The 17,250-nt window shown below is 54.5% G+C and overlaps 1 protein-coding gene across 1 annotated transcript in view; it reads left to right on the plus strand.

Annotated features, from left to right (window-relative positions):
- Positions 1-3,735: 3,735 nt before the first annotated feature.
- Positions 3,736-17,250, plus strand: part of CPT1A (carnitine palmitoyltransferase 1A) — a 48,931-nt gene continuing 35,416 nt past the window's right edge. The window contains exon 1 of the mRNA XM_069471725.1: positions 3,736-3,835. The gene's annotated coding sequence lies outside the window, so the exon portion shown is untranslated. The remainder of the gene's footprint in view (positions 3,836-17,250) is intronic.

Raw genomic sequence — 17,250 nt, forward strand, 5'->3', positions numbered from 1 at the left:
CACATGGGCAGTGGAGTGTCTGTGCAGCCGGCCAGAAGCAGGTCTGTGCCTGACAGCCTGGCGGGCCCACTCCTGGCTTCCGCAGGAAGGCAGCCCCCTGCCAACCTTCCTCCTGCCTTCAACCGGCCGGTCAGGGCAGCAGGTACTGCGAGGTGCAGAAGAAACAGAGTTTGGCTTGAAGGGGACCAGAGGCGCAGCTGAGCAGCGTATTGTCATGCTGAGCTCTTCCCTGGCACCTGCTCTGGTTGCATCAATTTGCTTTCATGTGCAACACCTCATTTTGTCCTCAGCAACCCCCTGTGATGCTGGCTGAGTAAACAGTGGGCCATGGAGTGGAACTGCTGCTGTTCACTCAAGGCCCACAGGGGCTCAAGGTTCAAGTTCAGAGCGACTCAAGCCTTTGGAGAGGAGAGGAATGTGCAGCACGCTGAGATCACAACATTGTTTCCTATGGGAAACGGGAGCTGAGTTCCAAAAAATCTTACAGACTTCTGGATCAGAACCTGCTGGGAGCTGCCAGGAAGAAAGGAGGCTGGCAAGGTCAAGTGGATGCAGCCCTACTCTTGGCGGGCAACGGCCTTTACAGGTTTTATATCACAATTGCTCATCTCTTTTGGTGAGACAACAAAAATCTGGTTATGTTTTCTTAAAAAGAATACTTATCTTTTAGAGTTTTTTGTTTTTTTGAGACAGAGTCTCACTCTGTTGCCCTGATTAGAGTGCTGTGGTGTCAGCCTAGCTCACAACAACCTCAAACTCCTGGGCTCAAGCGATCCTCCTGCCTCAGCCTCCCGAGTAGCTGGGACTACAGGCACGCACCACCACGACTGGTTAATTTTTACATTTTTAGTAGAGATGGGATCTCATTCTTGCTCAGGCTGGTCTCGAACTCCTGAGTTCAAGCAATCCTCCCATCTCACCCTCCCAGAGTGCTAGGATTACAGGTGTGAGCCACGGTGCCTGGCCTTTTAGAGTTTTGTACTCAAGAATTTGTGGACAAAATGATAGTATTTCTGGATTTGCTTTAAAGTAATCTCCAGGAATGGGGGAGGAGTGCACAGACATACACTTTGGCCCTACCTCCATAATTGTTGAAACTGAATTTTGATTGTATAGGCTTTTGTACTATTTTCATTAATTTTTAAAGGTTTGAATCTTTCATAAAAAGGTATTTTTAGAGTAAAAAAAGAAATCTCTTAGTGATAAATAAAAGTATTACATGTATTTTTTTTTTTAAGTTTTCTTACAGCCACAGCAGGCAGCTGCTACAGTATATTTGATTCAAACTAGGATAGAATTTGGAAGAAACAGGGCTTCAGAAAGATTATTCTGGTTTCTGAGGCAGACACTTGGATGTTTTTGGCCCCAGGGAACTCGGGATCTGGCCTGGAGCTCCCCGGGGCCTGGTTCTCTGGCTCTTTATTAATAGCCCGGCCAAGCCGCCCCGGGGAGCTGCAGTCCCGGCGAGCAGAGCCGAAGCGTGGCCCGTGGGAGGGGACCGAGGCCTCCTTAGCGCGGCTGGAGTCAGGTGCGGGCGTGGGCTCATTGCCGTCGTCCAAGAGCCCCGCCACCCAGGCACAAGCAAGCTCCCACAGACCGGGTCCGCGCCCCTGCCCCTGCCCCGCCCGGCCTGCAGGTGGCAGCGAGGCGGCGCGCAGGGAGGAGCGCACGGTCAAGCCTGCGGAGTCCTGGGAACGGACAGGGCGAGGGCCAATCACCGCGGGGCGCACGACCCCGCACCGAGCGAGAGAGGAAGTGACCTTGCGGTGGGGGGGAACCTGCGGGCGGCTGGGGTTCCTGGGAGAGGAGGGAAGGGCATTTAAGGAGAGCGTCACAGCCCAGCTCGCGTGGCGTAAGCTGCAGAGGCCCACGTGCGAGAGGCACGCAGGTTCCGCGGGGGCGGCCGAGGCAGGTGCGGTGCTGCCGCGCGTCTGGCAGGGGTGCCCTGGCCCTGCCCACCATCCTTTTCGGGCCATGAAATTTGCGGGGGTCGGGAGCCTGAGGTCGCTCTCCGCCAGGAAAGAGCTAGCAGGGGGATGAACCCTCTAACTCCTTTTCTTTCTTTCTTTGTGTTTTTTTCTTTTTAGAGACAGGGTTTCGCTCCCTCACCCAGCAAGGCTGGCGTGCAGTGGCCTGATCTTAGATCACTGTTCACTGTAACCTCGTACTCCCTGGCCTCAAGCGATCCTCCTGCCTGGGCCTCCCAAACTGCTGAGATTACAGACGTGAGAAACGCCCAATTTATAACCTCAAAGAAATGCAAATTAAAGTGAGAAACTCTCCCTTCCCGCCCATCCTTTTAGGATTAGCGAAGATTAAAATAATCCATAAAAGGAGACAAGGCCCCACTCCATGCGTGGTTGGCAGTGGAAGTTAAGCTTTTACGGATGGTAACTTGGCAAGTGGCACCAAAATGTCGCATGTGCCCTGTTATTTCACTTCCAGAGATCAATTCTACAGAAGAATCAGGAGCTCAAAGAGGTACATCGACGGTCAATGCAGCTTTTGTTTATACTTGCAATGGTGAAAAGGAGGGGGGCAGTTTCCACTGGGGACCGGGTAAATGGATCACAGCTCCCCGGGGGCCTTCTCCATTGTCCACAGAACTATTAATTTGTCCCCCACCTAGACCACGTGAAAACAAGTGCTGCAAATGGCAGACATCCTACCCTTGGTTTGAAACGAGCCTGGGGAATGCGCGACAATAGTTAACTGCAACGGTGGGGGCGGCGGGGGCGGGATCAAGGGAGAACTTTCATTTTCTCTTCTAAATCCTTCTGCGGTAGCGACCAAATAGCCCAGGGAGAAAGAGTGGCAAACATGTATTTTTCATAACCGGAAGGAGTAATTGGCCTTTAAGGGAGCCAAGTCTTTGCTTATCAAATCGGCGCATTGATGGAGCATGTTGTACGCAGAGCCGCCTGCTCGAGCCTGGGAGCATTGCGGGCAAAGACCGGGGAGGAGCGCCTCGCTCCGCGGGGAGAGCGAAATCCGGGCGCCCCTTTCCCCCGCAGCTGCCTGGGGCCGTCGTGCACTTCCCACTGCGGGCCCGCTCCCGGGCACCTGCACAGGGTCTCTCGGTCACCCTGCCCTGGGCTCCAGCCGCTCTTCTGGTACCTATTTTGTTCTTGACGCTGGAATAATTATTTTACTAAATTTCACCAAAGCCCGGCAAGGGAGGCATTTTCACCCCTGCTAGATGAGAAGTCACGCTGGGGATAAAGTCCGATTTGGGGCATGGGTTCTGGAGTCAGACTAAGGTCAATGTCGGATCCATCACTTGTCAGCTGCGTAATCGTGGGCAAGTTAATCATCCTTTACTTGGCCCGGGCTCCTCGTCTGTAAAAAGGGGTGGGGGATGAATAGCACCAGCCAGGTAGGAGTGCCCTGAGGACTGTGTGGGGCCATGCCATAAAGCGCGGGCATGAGCCAGGCACCGTGCTAGGCGCTCTCACGGGCACCGTCTTGATGAGTTGACCCATTTTACAGGCAGGGAAACTGAGGCTCGCAGGCTGAGGAATCTCGTCCTACACCCCACCCTGGCAGAGGCCAAGGCTGCGCTCGCCGGTGCGAGCCTCAGTTTCCCCTCCCGAGGCGCCCCGCCGATGCCCCGCCCCAACGCCCCGCCCCGCCCAGGGCCCGCCTCCGGGCCACCGCGCGCGGGGAGTGGCCCGCCCCCCGGCGCCGCAGCCCCGCCCGCCTCAGCCAATCGGCAGCGGCCGGCGTCGGGTGCGCTCTGTTTCGCCCGCAGCCCTGCTGGCCCCGGCGCTCGCTCGCCTAGCTCACTCTGCTGCGGCCGCCGCTGTCCTGCCGCCGCGCCTCCGTCGCCCACTCGGTAAGGCCAGGCCAGGCCGGGCCGGGCGCCGTGGGAAGGGCTGGCGGGCGCCGCCCTGCGGGTTGCGGCGGGCCGGGGGCGGGGGGCGCGCGGGTGCTGCTGGTACCCGGGCGGGGTTGGGGGGCGCCGGGAGGAACCCCAGCATTGCCCTTGGACCGGGAGTTGGTGGAGAGCTCAAAACTGCGGCGGGCTGGGGGCTCTCCGGCCCCCCCGGTGAATTGGGTCTGGGGGTCCTCCCGGAGGTCGGTCTGCCAGCGGTCGTGTCCCGCGCGGCAGCGGGAGGGATGCTCTGCTCTCTGGCCTTGGCAGGGCGCCTCTGGCACGGGGCCAGTGGAGCCGCCGGCTTCCTTTCCCCACTCCTCAGTCCGCCCGGGACTGGATCGGGTCTGGGGGTCTGCCCCAGGGTCTGTCTGACCCTGGGCGAGTCCCCTGCGGCGGCGAGAGAGAAGTCTCCAGCCTGGGGCCAGTAGGACCGCCGACTCCTTTCCCGGTGCCATCCCATCCCCACCCCCGGAGTGCATTGGGTCTGGGGGTCCTCCCAGGGGTCGGTCTGCCAGCAGTCGTGTCCCGCGCGGCAGCGGGAGGGATGCTCGGCCCTCGGGATTGGGTAGGGCGCGGTCGACCCCTTCTCGCGCCCGCCCCCGCAGTGCAGCCGGGGGGAGACGCCCTTGGCGCGGGGACACGCCCTTGGCGCGGGGACTCCTGCGCGGTGCGAGCGCCGCGGCGAACGGGATGGGGGTACCGGGCCAGTCCGGGCTTGTGCGACCCCCCGCCCCCGACAGCGCTGGGTCCAGGGCAGGTGGGCGCGGAGAGTCTGCCCAAGGTCGAGCTCGGCCTGAAGACCGCGGAGTCGCGGTGGGTGGCTCCACGTGATCAGGCCGGGGTGAACTTGGCCTGTGAGCCCGACGGCGCGGTCGGCCCACTCTGGGCATCCCCCAGCTAGGAACCACCGCTGTGGCAGCCAACAGCCGGCTTCGTCGGTTTTGTTGGGAAAGGCCGTGGATCGGCGCCTTTATAATGTAAATCGGTGCTTGGCTTTCGTCAAAGCCGAAGGACAACAAAGATGAGGGCCGATCTTACTTTTTTCCCAACTCGAGAGTTAAAAATCCCAAGTAATTCCTAGGTTAAACACAGGACAGACTCAATGTTCCCAGTGAAGGACAGGCTTTTGTTTTCCCTCGGCTCCATGTATTGAAATACTAAGAGCAGATTTTTAGCAGAAAGCTGGTAACTTTGTAAGTTACCGAGTAAAATGAAAATCAGTTTAACCTTTTGAAATGTGTATTTTGTTACATCATTCCACAGGCGTCCGGTTTCTGGCCATTCCAGATATTTAAGTATGTTTATTTCCTTCTAAGCCGCAAACCTAATGAATAAAAAATGGCTGAACAGCGCTGGTCTTTCATTTAAACCAGCAACATCCTCTCCCTTTCCAAATTATTTAAGGCCACCTGGCAGCGAGAGCGCAGCCGGAGGTGTGAGGACCTCGGTGCAGGTGAGACGGGTGCCTGCGGAGCCCAGTGAGGTTGCAGTTGTACGTTGCCTTGGGGCGCATCGGCATTCAGAGTTGGTTCTTTGGGTTCGTTTTGCCTCAGTACTAGCAGCGCATGGGCTCTTTCGCTCGTAAATTAACTGGTTTCCTTCCTAAGAAGCGTTGCTAGACTAGACCTTGCACTTGAACTCCATCTTTACAGTCGTTGGAATCAAGCAGAAAAAAAAAGGCTAGTTTTAGGAGTACACATACTTTGTATCAAAGTGGCAGAAATTGGCATCATGCACAGGCCAAAATCTTTCGAGTTTGTACTAAAAACAAACTGCCTAACCTGAAGGGGAAGGGATTAGACTGGGTCCCTTCCGCTGCTGCTGCCGCGGCTCTTGGCCCCCGCCCCGGCCCAGCGGTCACCGAGCGGTCAAGCTTGGGCTCTGGGGAGTCCTGGGCAAGGGCCTGCGCTTACCCAACCTTGGCCCCGCGTGCTCATTCATAAAAACACCATTAATTTTTATTCGGGCTTCGCAGAGAACCCCTTCCAGACGCGCCCCGGGCTCTTGGGCGCAGTGCCTGCGCTTCTGGTCTACTGGATGTGGCATCAGTCATCAGACGCACTGACCTCCTAACTGTACCCAAGGCAGAGCACTGCAGGGCCCGGCCTTCCCACGGAGAAGCGCGTTGCATTGCGCCCGCTGTGGCCGGGGTGGCCGCCGCGACGCGCGTCAGCCAGCTCCGGAAGGCCTCTGTGGGCACGGCGGGTGGAACAGGATCTGAGCGCCCGGGACGCGCGGGGGCGGGGCCCCGGCGACCTTTCCCCTACTTTTCTGCGCCGTCACGTGACGCCACCCAGGGGTGGGGAAGGGGCGGGGCGCGGAGCCGCGGTGGCCGGACGCGTTCCAAGCTAGCAATTAAAAATGCTGCCTGCAGTCTAGAGGCGGGGGAAGGTGGTGGCGGTGGGAGGCGGAAACGGCCGCCTGCTCAGGCCCGGGGCTGCTTCTGCACTTTGATCGTTTGCATTTTTTCCTTTGTTGGAAAAAGTGTTTAGTCACTGCGCATGGTTATTATTGGCAGGCCACAGTTGTACCTCTGGGGGAAGCCTGAACTTGAATTCCGGAAGAATTGGTGCTTTGAGAAGTCAGGATTGTATGTTTAAAGCGTGTTTGAGAGAGTCCCTCTCACAGTGAAGCCTCAACTGTCTTAGAACGGCTCATGCCAGTGTCAAGCTTTCTTTGCGAGAACCTTTTTTTTTTTTTTTTTGGTTTGTTTTAAAAATAAACGATACTAGCAGCACACGGTGCAAAGTTAGAGGGGAACGCATGGGAATCCAGAGCAGTCGGCCTCGCTCGCATCCCCTCTCCGGACGCCACCACTCTAAGTTTCCTTGATGATTTTGGAACTAGTCTGGGCTGTATGGGGCATTTTTTTTTTTTTTTTTAAATCTATTGTGGCTAACACAAGTACAAAATATTTTCTGCTTGTTGATTGCAAGTACCTGTTGCCTTTTGTAAACTTCAGCTTTTACCCCATGCAAATATTAGGTGAACCTTGGGTCCCCAGCAGTCCCTGGGCTGAAGCCAGCTTGCCCTGTTGGAGTAGAGTGACAGCCTCAGTTCTGAGGAATGTCTGCCATTGCCTTTTTCTTGTGGGAGGGAAGCTAATAATGAAGAAACTGCTGCAGAGTGAGGTGTGCCTCTCCGCCGGAGTGTACAGTAAGGTCACTGTCACCTTGCAAGGTGGGGAAGTAGGGTGGCCATCCCTCTGCTTCTTGGGGGTCACTGGCTAGTCACTGGCTAGTCACTGGGAGTGCTTTAGGTAAAAAGGGAAAGGAGTATTACACAGTGCTGATGCCGGTGGTTTGTGGTGCATCCCGGGAACCTGAGTGTCGTCTTGCGTTCTTCCCATTCCCTGAGCCCCCACATGCAGCTGGCGCCGAGTCCTGCTATTTATCTTCCTAAATTGCTCTTTTTTTTTTTTTTTTTTTGAGACAGAGTCTCACTCTGTTGCCCAGGCTAGAGTGAGTGCCGTGGCGTCAGCCTGGCTCACAGCAACCTCAAACTCCTGAGCTCAAGCGATCCTCCTGTCTCAGCCTCCCGAGTAGCTGGGACTACAGGCATGTGCCACTATGCCCGGCTAATTTTTTCTATATATATATTTAGCTGTCCATATAATTTCTTTCTATTTTTAGTAGAGGTGGAGTCTCGCTCTTGCTCAGGCTGGTCTCGAACTCCTGAGCTCAAACGATCCGCCCACCTCGGCCTCCCAGAGTGCTAGGATTACAGGCGTGAGCCACCGCGCCCGGCCCTAAATTGCTCTTAAACTTGCCTTTCTCACGTACCCCATGGCCCCGAGCAGGTGTTCAGATACCTGCTGAAGGAATGACAGAATGCTGTGAGGCGTCCTTTCTCCCCTGGGTTGCTGCAGCCTCCTGACATGGTGGGGCCCTTTGGAGCACCATTAGTTCCGCTTGTGTTATGGGAAGTTCATGTCCTTCGTGTTGAATATTATAATTGGGAACTTCTGGACCTGACACCATCCTCTTCATTCCTGACCTCTTGTCCCACTGGTCTTGGCTTGCTCTGGAGTCCTGTGATGCCACCCACAGGGCGTTCGGCATGCTGTGTCGTGATGCCCTGGTGGGGGTGAGCTCCGTGAGGGCAGGAACATTGAGTTAATTCTATCTTTTTAGAATCCTCTTGCCAAATTAAAAAAGTAATACATGTTTGTATTAAAAGCAAATATAAAATAACCTTACTTTTAAGAAATTGTCATATGCTATAAATCAAATTTGATTTTTTATGAAATGATCATTAAAGCATTTGTCTGTGATTTTTCCAAATCTGCTCCTGTAGTGCCCTAAAAGAGATTTGATACACAGTGACACCCCGTGGTGCAATGTGAGGCCCAATTCCATATGCTTAAAATGCATCAGCAAATTACTAAAAGTTAAATGTCAAAGTTAGAAAGGAGGCCAAGGTAGCAAGTGCTGGCGTTGAGATTTGACATGGGGGTGCAAAGAGGAAGGACAGGAGATCCACCTTCTTGGCACACTTGCCTTAGTGGCCCGTGGCGGCAGTTGGAAAGGTACGAAGACTGTGTTCCTGCATTAAAGACCTAACGTGTGTTGGGGCCGGTCACCGTACTGCTCTTCAGTTTGTGTGGGGTGTGGGTGTTATGCATACTGTATGTGCCTGGGGACTTTGTGTGAGAGGCGATGACGTTTGCTCAAAGTCCCACATCTGAGTATACGGTAGAGCTGGGATTTGAACCCAGATCTGTGTGTTCTCTCTCTCTTTCCCAGGCTGCTTCGCAGACCAGTGGGCAGCCAGAGGGCCTCAGTTTAGAGGCCCCCACCCCACTTGGGCTGGATGTGACACTGAATCAGCCTCGAATGTTTCTGGGTTTCCTTTTCCTCATCTGTAGGATGGTGGCTCTAACAACTGTCCTTCGGTGTCACATGAGTTTTATGACAGTCCAATAAGAGGTCGGATGTGGAAGGAGTTTTGAGTGTGTGAAATAAATACGGCTTCTAGGAAACTGTGTCCTGGCTGCAGGCGGGTTTTACGGGCACTACTTGCATTTTGCAGTCCTCAAATGGGAACGTGTGGTTTGATAAATTCAGTTTACTCTGCGTGCAAAGATGAGGAATACACAAGGGAAATGCAGGGTGCACAACCTCCATGGTCGTAGGAGTATTTCTGGGAACGGAATACTGGTGCCATGAGGGGTTTGGGGTCTCCCTGGGTGGATGTGTGCCTCTCCCCAGCAGTCTGGAGCCAGGTCAGGCGCGAGCCAGCGGAGCACAGGCTCTTTACCTTCCAAGTAGGATCTGAGTAGATAGGCCAGGTAATTGGGCCTGTCAATATGTTGGGTATTTTCTTTATAAAATTGTGATCCCCAGTAGCTTTTCCCTAATTCCTATTTTTCTAAGATTACATTTCTCTATATTTACCTGGTTAACCATTACTTATTGACACCCTGTAATGCAAGGTCTGCACTTCAGTTTGCTTTATTTTCACAGTACCTTGGTAGATGCAAGCTGTGTTGTTTTCAAGAACTGTAGAAAAAAGTGTGATTGAGAATTTCTTTTATAACCTGATTTGATGCATCATATTTACCCTGTCAATGCAAATGGTGCACTATGATGTACTTCACTGCAGGAAATTCACTGTGCGGTCAATTTCACTATTGTGACTGTTGAATGCTGTGTCATGAATTAAAGATACAACCTTCCATGATGAAAGTTCCAGGCCAGGCATGGTGGCGTGCACCTGTAGTCCTAGCTACTGGGGAGTCTGAGGTGGGAGGATTGCTTGAACCCAGGAATTTGAGGCTGCACTGTGTTATGATGATGCCACTGCACTCTAGCCTGGACAATAGAGTGAGACCTTGTCTTAAAAAAAAAAAAAAATAAGGCAAGTTTTCAGTGAATCCTTGCTTACATTATTTCCATCAGGTTTGCGCAATAATATTTATGTTTGCATGTATACACGTTTACTGAAAAACTGCAAGAGCACAGAAGCACATCTTCAGGTGAATAAATGACCTCTGGCTTCTGGGGTGCAGAGGGTGTGTGCTCACACTCACCAATTGGAGAGAAGCTAGTTTCTGTCTGCACCTGACTGTAAAAGACTCAGCACATGCATGCTGGTTTTAGGGAAACCCTTGGGCTGATGTCACCCTTCCAGAACCTTCCTGGTACGTTCTCTGAAGTTCTTTGGATAGCAGTGACCAGGCCAGCCTGGGTTGCCACCCGGGAAGTCATGCATGGCACAATGTGGTTTCCCCAAGTTGGAGCCAGTCCTGGAGGCTGGCACTAGCTTTGTCTCGCCGAGCAAGAAGCTTCCCAGGCATCGGTCACCTGGGCATCCAAATTGTGTTGTAGATGACAAGATAACTGCCCTGCCCTTCACCAGAGCTGCTGCAGGGTCTTCTTGGGCTTTTCCAGGGCGAGGGGCCGGTGTCACCCAGCCTCACACTTGCTCCCAGGTGAGGGATACAGGCTGTGTTCCTGGAGACCCTGCCTGGTATTCATGCTGAGCTAAGCTGTTTCCTGCGGGTAACCTTTTCTCAGAGGATTTCCAACACAGTTGTTTCCCGCTAGCCAAGTTGGGCAGTTGTTAGCTAGGTTTTCATAGAAGGCAGAGCCTGCTTCTGTGTGCTTGTGAATTGTGCAGTTCCAGCGGGAAGACTGGAGCATGTGAATAATTTTAGAGTTGGCACAGATCGTGTCTGTAGTTACTGTAGTTTATTGCTGGCTGCAATCACATCATTCCGGTAACAGTGACCTAATTTTATATTTGTTTTGTAACTTCGGGGAATCTTAAGTGGAACTTTCTGTGTAGTACCTACCACTTCACCTTGGTAGGTAAGAACGTGAGTTTTGGAGTTGAACCTGGGTTTGATTTCCAGCTCCCCTGTCTACTAGCGGTGACCTTGGGCAAATTTCTTGACATCTTGGTTTTCTCATTAGAAAACGGGGACATTAGCAGTACTCATTTCCTAGGGTTCTGGAGGGAATTAAATGAGCTGCTCAAATACATTAATAAAAATATGTATATGTGGATCACATTGTCTAGCATGTGCCAAAGAGTTCGGCAGAAGGAGTTTTCTGTATTTTCATTGTTAAAAGCACAAAAAGGAATCTGTCTACCTGTCTGTGTATCTACCTACCCACTCACCCGCCCTCCTGTCTCGGACCTGTGCATTGCAAAGTTATGTTGAAAGTCGTCTGCCGCACAGAATTTATTTACATTTTGGTTGCTATAAAGACCGTTTTGGACGTCCGTTGTCACATCAAGTTTTATTGTTTGCTTCATACTATGAGGGTGATTTCGACATCTCCGTTTTCCCCAGGGCGGTAGCAGGCATCCTGCTGACCTTTTACCTACTTTTCTAGGCACCGCCTATGGGCGGGGGAGCGCGGGAGGGACCTGTTGCAGGGACGGGCTTCTTGAATTCGGGGCCATTGTTAGGATTTCGCAGGCTGCTGACCTCAGAGGTGAAAGGTTTTAGGTAAGAGGAATTGATTATGGAGAAAGGGTACAAAGTGAATACATTGGAAAAACAAAGTACCAGAGCAGTCTATTGGCCAAGGATTTGGGGGAGGTATTGTGCACAGTCATTAAAACGAAAATGATCTTACCAAAATTGAATGGGATATGTCAACATCTTCCCCCCAAATTTTCCATTTACCATTCAGTGTTGGAGAACTATCTGTGCTCCTCACGATTTGATTCAGAGAATCACACCTGGATTCGTGTCCTTGAAACTTACACCTTATTTTGGAAGTCTGAACACATAACTTACCACGGAAAGTCACGTGCCAGCGAGCGCAGGTGAAGTTGCTGAGTGTATCCTGCTGAATTCCCGGGCTTTGGCAACGTGGATTCGTGGCCATCAGAGCAGGTCCCTGGGAGAGGGAGCTGCATGCTATGTGTGAAGAAAGGAGAGAATGGAAGTCGAGGAAGAGCCGGAGGCTCCCGGCTGTGGGTCAGAGTTAGCAGCCCCAAGTCAGGGCCGGTGGGCCTGGCTGAGGGGCTGGTGACAGAGAGTTGAGCTTCGGAGGGTGACGATAACAACCACAGCATAGATGAACTTGAGACAGGAGATGCAAATGTTTAAAAACTGTGATAAATAGGTCGTAGTTTCGAGCTTGAGCATCTCGTTCTTCACCTGTTCATCCGAGAGCCGATTAGCCTAAGGTGCTTAACTGCTTGGCGCAGACCTGGGCGATGAGTCTCTGCGTTAGCCCCCTCCTGACTCTGGAGTGGCCACGGCATAGCTCCCATGCCCGCTTGGGACTTGGCAGGCACCAGGCGCACTCCAGGCAGGGTGGTGTGTGTGAGCTCCCGCCAGGTGGGGCTCCCGGGGACGACCTTTCAGGGCTCTTGTTCACTCTGGGTAGAGGCATGAACCGGGCCCCAAGCTCAGCCTCTCAGAAATGATTTCTGTACCTTCCGGCCACAGCCCCACAGTGCCGGACCACACACACGGACAGAGGGTTTTGTCTTGGCGTGTTGGAAGCAGCTGGGCATTGCTGCCACAGCAGAGACCTCTGGTTTACCCCTGCGCTGGTCTGGGGTACAGCAAGTGGCCTTATGTCAGGAACAGTCGCCGAGGGGCCTGCCTGTTTAGGCAGGGGCTGGCCTCCTCTGCTGCTCTGTTCCTGCGTGTTCCCTATTCCAGGCAGTGACTGGATGACGATGGAGCCGGGGGTGGGGGGGGGGGGTCACGTTCTCTCCTCATCCATCTATATTTTCTCATTTCTTCTTTGCAACTTTTCTTCCCCCTTCTCTTTTCTGCTTTCCTTTCCAATATATGCTTTCTCTCCTGTAGCCATCCTTGAACTTGGAGTGCAGGTGTGCACCATGCTGTGCTGTTTGGATTCCGGCAGTCACGCCGTGTAAACTTTGTCCCTGGGAACGCCACCTCTCTCCATCCCAGGCTCTGATGTGTCTCAGGGATCCGGGCAGGGAAGAAAATCTCAGGAGAGGCGCTACAAATAGGCCAGCCCTGGGGGGCGTGGATTAGAGCAGCGAGCAGGTCTCTTGGGAGATGTTGGTGCGGAGCGTGGCGTGGAGGAAGGAGAGCTGGGAGAGGCAGTGAGTGCAGAGCTGCCCCCGCCATCCAGGTGGGGCCGGCCAGGGAGCAGGCGTGTCACTGCTGGGGCCAGCGTGCCTTTGTATCAGCAGGTTTTGGGGACTGCATCAGCCCGAGGTGGGGAATGGAGTGCGAACAGCGCTTGTCCATTCCTGCCCAGGCGAGGCAGGTGCTGGTGGAGGGAGGGTGCGGGCACGTGGGAAGGTGGCGAGATTTGTTTTTCATCCGTGTAGTTTTGGATTAGTGAAACGTGCTTGAAGCCTGGAGCAGGCATAGGTTGAAGTGAAAACCCTGGGCAGGGCCTGGAGGCTGTCTGACCCGGGGGTACAGGGGGCCCACCAGCTACTCAGAAGCCATTGGGGCCAGCGGCAGCAGCCGGTGAACCAGGAAGCCACAGCTGTGGCCTCACCCGGGAGGAAGGAGGAACGGGAAGGAGGGCAAATCCACGGATACCAATGGTTTAGTTGTGCACCGTGTGTGGGAGCTGCCACCAGCCCGACTTGCCTCCTTCCACCTGGATACCTGTCCGCTTGCCTGACCTTGGCCCTGCCATGTCCCTTGCTGTCCCCTCTGGAAGGCTGAAGGGATGAAGGAAGGAGGCTGCATGGTGTAGGTGGCCTGGATCCAGATACAGGCTCAGCCTCCGGCTGCACCGGCCCGGCCAGCTGGCCCGAGGGCCCTTTCCCGGCATGCTGGGGCTCCCAGCCTGGGTGCCCAGCCTGACAGGGAGTGCCTGGGACTCCAAGGAGGCCTTCTAGGAAGGAGAGTTGGAGACGGAGCACGTGGGTGTCCCTGGCCTCTTACCCTTACCGAAAGGAGGGAGGGAGAGGCGGCAGTGAGCCCGGGCAGGGCCTCCCGGGCAGGGCCTCCCCGGCAGGTCAGAGCCCCTGCTGTAGCAAAGAAGTGGCACCTTCTGGCCACACCTGGAGTGGAAGGAGAACAAGACAAAGTGGCCGGTGTGTCACACTCTTGGGGAAGCCCTGGCCAGGCTCATGGTGAGGTGGGCGAGACACTCAGACCCCCTGGGAGGGCTGACATGGTAGACAGGGAGACAGGGCTTCAGTGAGGACAAAGAGGACACGATGACCAGCATCCTGAGGGGGCTGGACATGGGCAGAGCAGGCAGGCCCGCCGGAGATGAGGGACGCTCCCCCAGAGGACCAGGGGGGTCTGCTGCCACCCTGAGCTCTTCCCCTGAGGGTCTCCCCATTAAAATACGATGTTCTAACGCGGACAAGGTCACTCGCTGCCTCTGTCTGTGAGAGTGTAAAAGTGAACACAGAAGGCCCCTGAGCCCTGGCAGGGAGGGACACGGTGCAAACTGGTTTCTTCCAGCAGTGGCGTGCAGGACGGCAGGGCCAGAGCGCGTGGGCAGAAGCGGAGGCATCTCCGGAACTTTGTGTGGACAAGGAGCAGGTCGCAGAAGATGCGCAGAGCGCGGCGGTGCTGTGTGTGGTTGTGGGAACTCACGTGTGTGGGGAAGATAAGCCCCACATTCTGGGGAGCTGGAGGGAAGGTTGTATCTGGTTCATTCTTTAAAAGTGGGGGCATCTCAAGTCGATACTGCAAAATGTCTATATCTGTTCATTCCAGGAGGGGACGTGGGTGTTACGCTGTACCTTTCTGTATGTTTGCGGTTTCTCAGTCTTGCTGTGTAATGTTCACTGGGCTGTCTCAGCTCATCTGAGGTCCTGGGATTTGTCAGTGACATGCCTCCTTCCACCTGGACACCTGCCTCCCCCACCCCTTCCCCCTGAGCCCCGCATGCTCTGCCAGCTCTGTGCCCTCCTGCCTGGCTTGTCCCCGCCCCCAGTCTCAGCTGCTCGCCGCCTCCCTGGCAGACTGTCTGCAGGTGGGTGAGGGGGAGCCACCTGCGGCCCCTGTCCGGGCACTTGAGCCAGCACCCTGGGGCCGCAGATCCCGGGTGAGGATTCTCTTTGCTGTAAGCTTTGTACAGAGGGCAGCCGAGGAACCGGTGGCTTTCTGTTGTCAGGGATGGTCAAAGCAGGAAATGAGCTGCCTCTCAGAGGTTTTCAGACTCTGGTGGGGGCCAGGAAGGAGGAGGGAGGGCATGAAGGGCTTAATTGGCTTAATCTGGTTAGGGTTCCTGTATGTTTCCATCTGAGGATGGAGTCCCTCAGTTTTAGAGACATTAGGGACCCTCTGCCTGTTGTCTGGAATGAGTGAGGGCCCCACCCTGGAGCTGACCGGCACCCGCCAGCCAGCGGCACCTGCCAGCCAAGGTCAGCGTTCTGAAGCTGACTGTGTCTTTGTCACTCTGGCTGCTGTTTGCAGTGACTGGAGGTGGGAGAGGTCACCAAGCTGCATCCACACCCACTGGGTGAAAGGTAAGACACGTGGGCAAGGGCGTGGCCCCCTGCCCAGGAGGAAGCACCTGTAAGAGGGTGGGGGGAGGGAGATTGGGGGGGGCAGGGCGGCTGGCTTTTCCTTTTTTGTTTTTTACACCAGGGACTTAAAAACCCTGTTGGGTGGGTCAAGGATGCTGACTGTTCAGGTATTTCCACGTTGTGGCCAGTGTGGACCAGGCCAGGGGAGCTGGGGCCGCCTCGCCCCCCATCTCTCATTCCTCATTCCTCTCCTTCACGCCCTCTCTCCTCCTCCCCTCCCTGCCCTGAAACCTCTGGAGTCAGCAGGGCTCCGGCTTTGAGGCATCCCTGGCGGCGGAAAGTGGCCCTGTCCTGTTCCTCGCCCAGTTCCCCACATCCCGGGCTGCCCTCCACGGGTGCTCACCTGATCGGCCCCTGTCTTCAGTACCTAAACCAGGGCCACAGGCGGCTCACCTCGCCTCACCTCGAGTCTCCAAGCACTCTGGCCCCGGACACCTTTGGCTGTCCTGGTTGTCTTTCCTGGCTGCGGATTGGGTGTGCGGCTGTTTCTCAACGCGGAGCTGCGAGGTTCCGGGCGAGGTGTGCACCCGGGAGCTCGGAGTGTGGCTGGAGAGCTCTGCACACGTGGCAGGCCTGGCGCTGATGGCAGCGGACAAGTGTCCCATGTCATCAGACGCAGTGTAAGACACTGGGAGATCTCAGACACATGCACAAGAGGGACGGGCCCAACGGACTTGGTGTGGCCATTGCCACGCGTGGCTGATTCATCCACCCCAACCACAGATGACGGAGAAGCAGATCCCAGAGGGGATAAGAGATAAAATTGCATTTACTAATATGTTAGTGCATATCACTAAAAGATACATCTTTTTCAAAATAACCACAATGTCGTATCATACCTAAAAAATATTGCACAGAAATCCCCTCGTGTCATGAGGTAGCAGTTGTCACAGCGCTGTGGTGGGCAGGACGGGGAAGGAAGGAGGGATGACGTGCCCGGCCCCGCTCAGTGTGTGTTTGTTAGTAGACGACACTTCAGTCTCACGAGACAGCATGTTTTTGGCAACAGCTTTTATGAGATGTCATTCTCACCCTGCGCAGTTCACCCATCTGAAGTGCGCGCTTCAGTGGTTCTTAGCACACTTAGAACCGTCCCCACCACACCTCTTGGAACATTTTCATAACCCTAAAAAGAAACTCCCGCTGCTTTGCTGTGACCTCCCAATCTTCCCTTCTGCCCCCAGCCCCTGGCAGCCGCCAGTCCACTTTCCGTCTCAGTAGGTGTGTCTGTTCAGGACATTTCGAGTAAACGGCATCATGCAATGTGTGGCCTTTGGTGTCTGGCCCCTTTCACGCGGTGGCACGTCTTCAAGGTGCATCCACGTTGTAGCAGGTGTCGGTCTTTTGTGTCCCTGTTTATCGCTGAATAACATTCTGTTGTGCGGCTAGACCACATTTTGTTTACCCATTCCTCAGTGGAAGGACATAGTGCTACCTTTTGGCTATTCTGAGTAATATTGCTGTGGACTTCTGGGTGCAAGTTTTTGTGTGGATCCATGTTTTCAGTTCTCCTGGGCGGATACCTAGGAGTGGAATTGCTGGGTCCTGTGCTAACTCTGTGTTTAACCTTCCGAGGAACTGCCAGGGGTTTGCAAACGTGGCCGCACCATTTTATATCCCACGAGCCGTGGTGAGAATTCCGACTTCCCCACATCCTCACCGACACTTGCTGTCTTGCATCTTTTTGATTCTAGCCGTCCTATTGGGTGCAAAGTGGTGTTTTACTAGGATTTTGATTTGCACTCCCCGAGGGCCACAGAAGGCAGTATTATAATTACAGTGACCGCCCCTTATCCTTGGGGCATATGTTCCAAGACCCCCGTGGATGCCTGAAACCCTGGATAGTACTGCACCCTATGCAGTCAGCTCTCCACATCCGTGGGTTCCACACCTTCACGTTCAACCAACCAAGCACTGAG

Source organism: Eulemur rufifrons, chromosome 6 (genome assembly GCF_041146395.1).
Source record: "Eulemur rufifrons isolate Redbay chromosome 6, OSU_ERuf_1, whole genome shotgun sequence".
Classification (NCBI taxonomy): domain Eukaryota; kingdom Metazoa; phylum Chordata; class Mammalia; order Primates; family Lemuridae; genus Eulemur; species Eulemur rufifrons.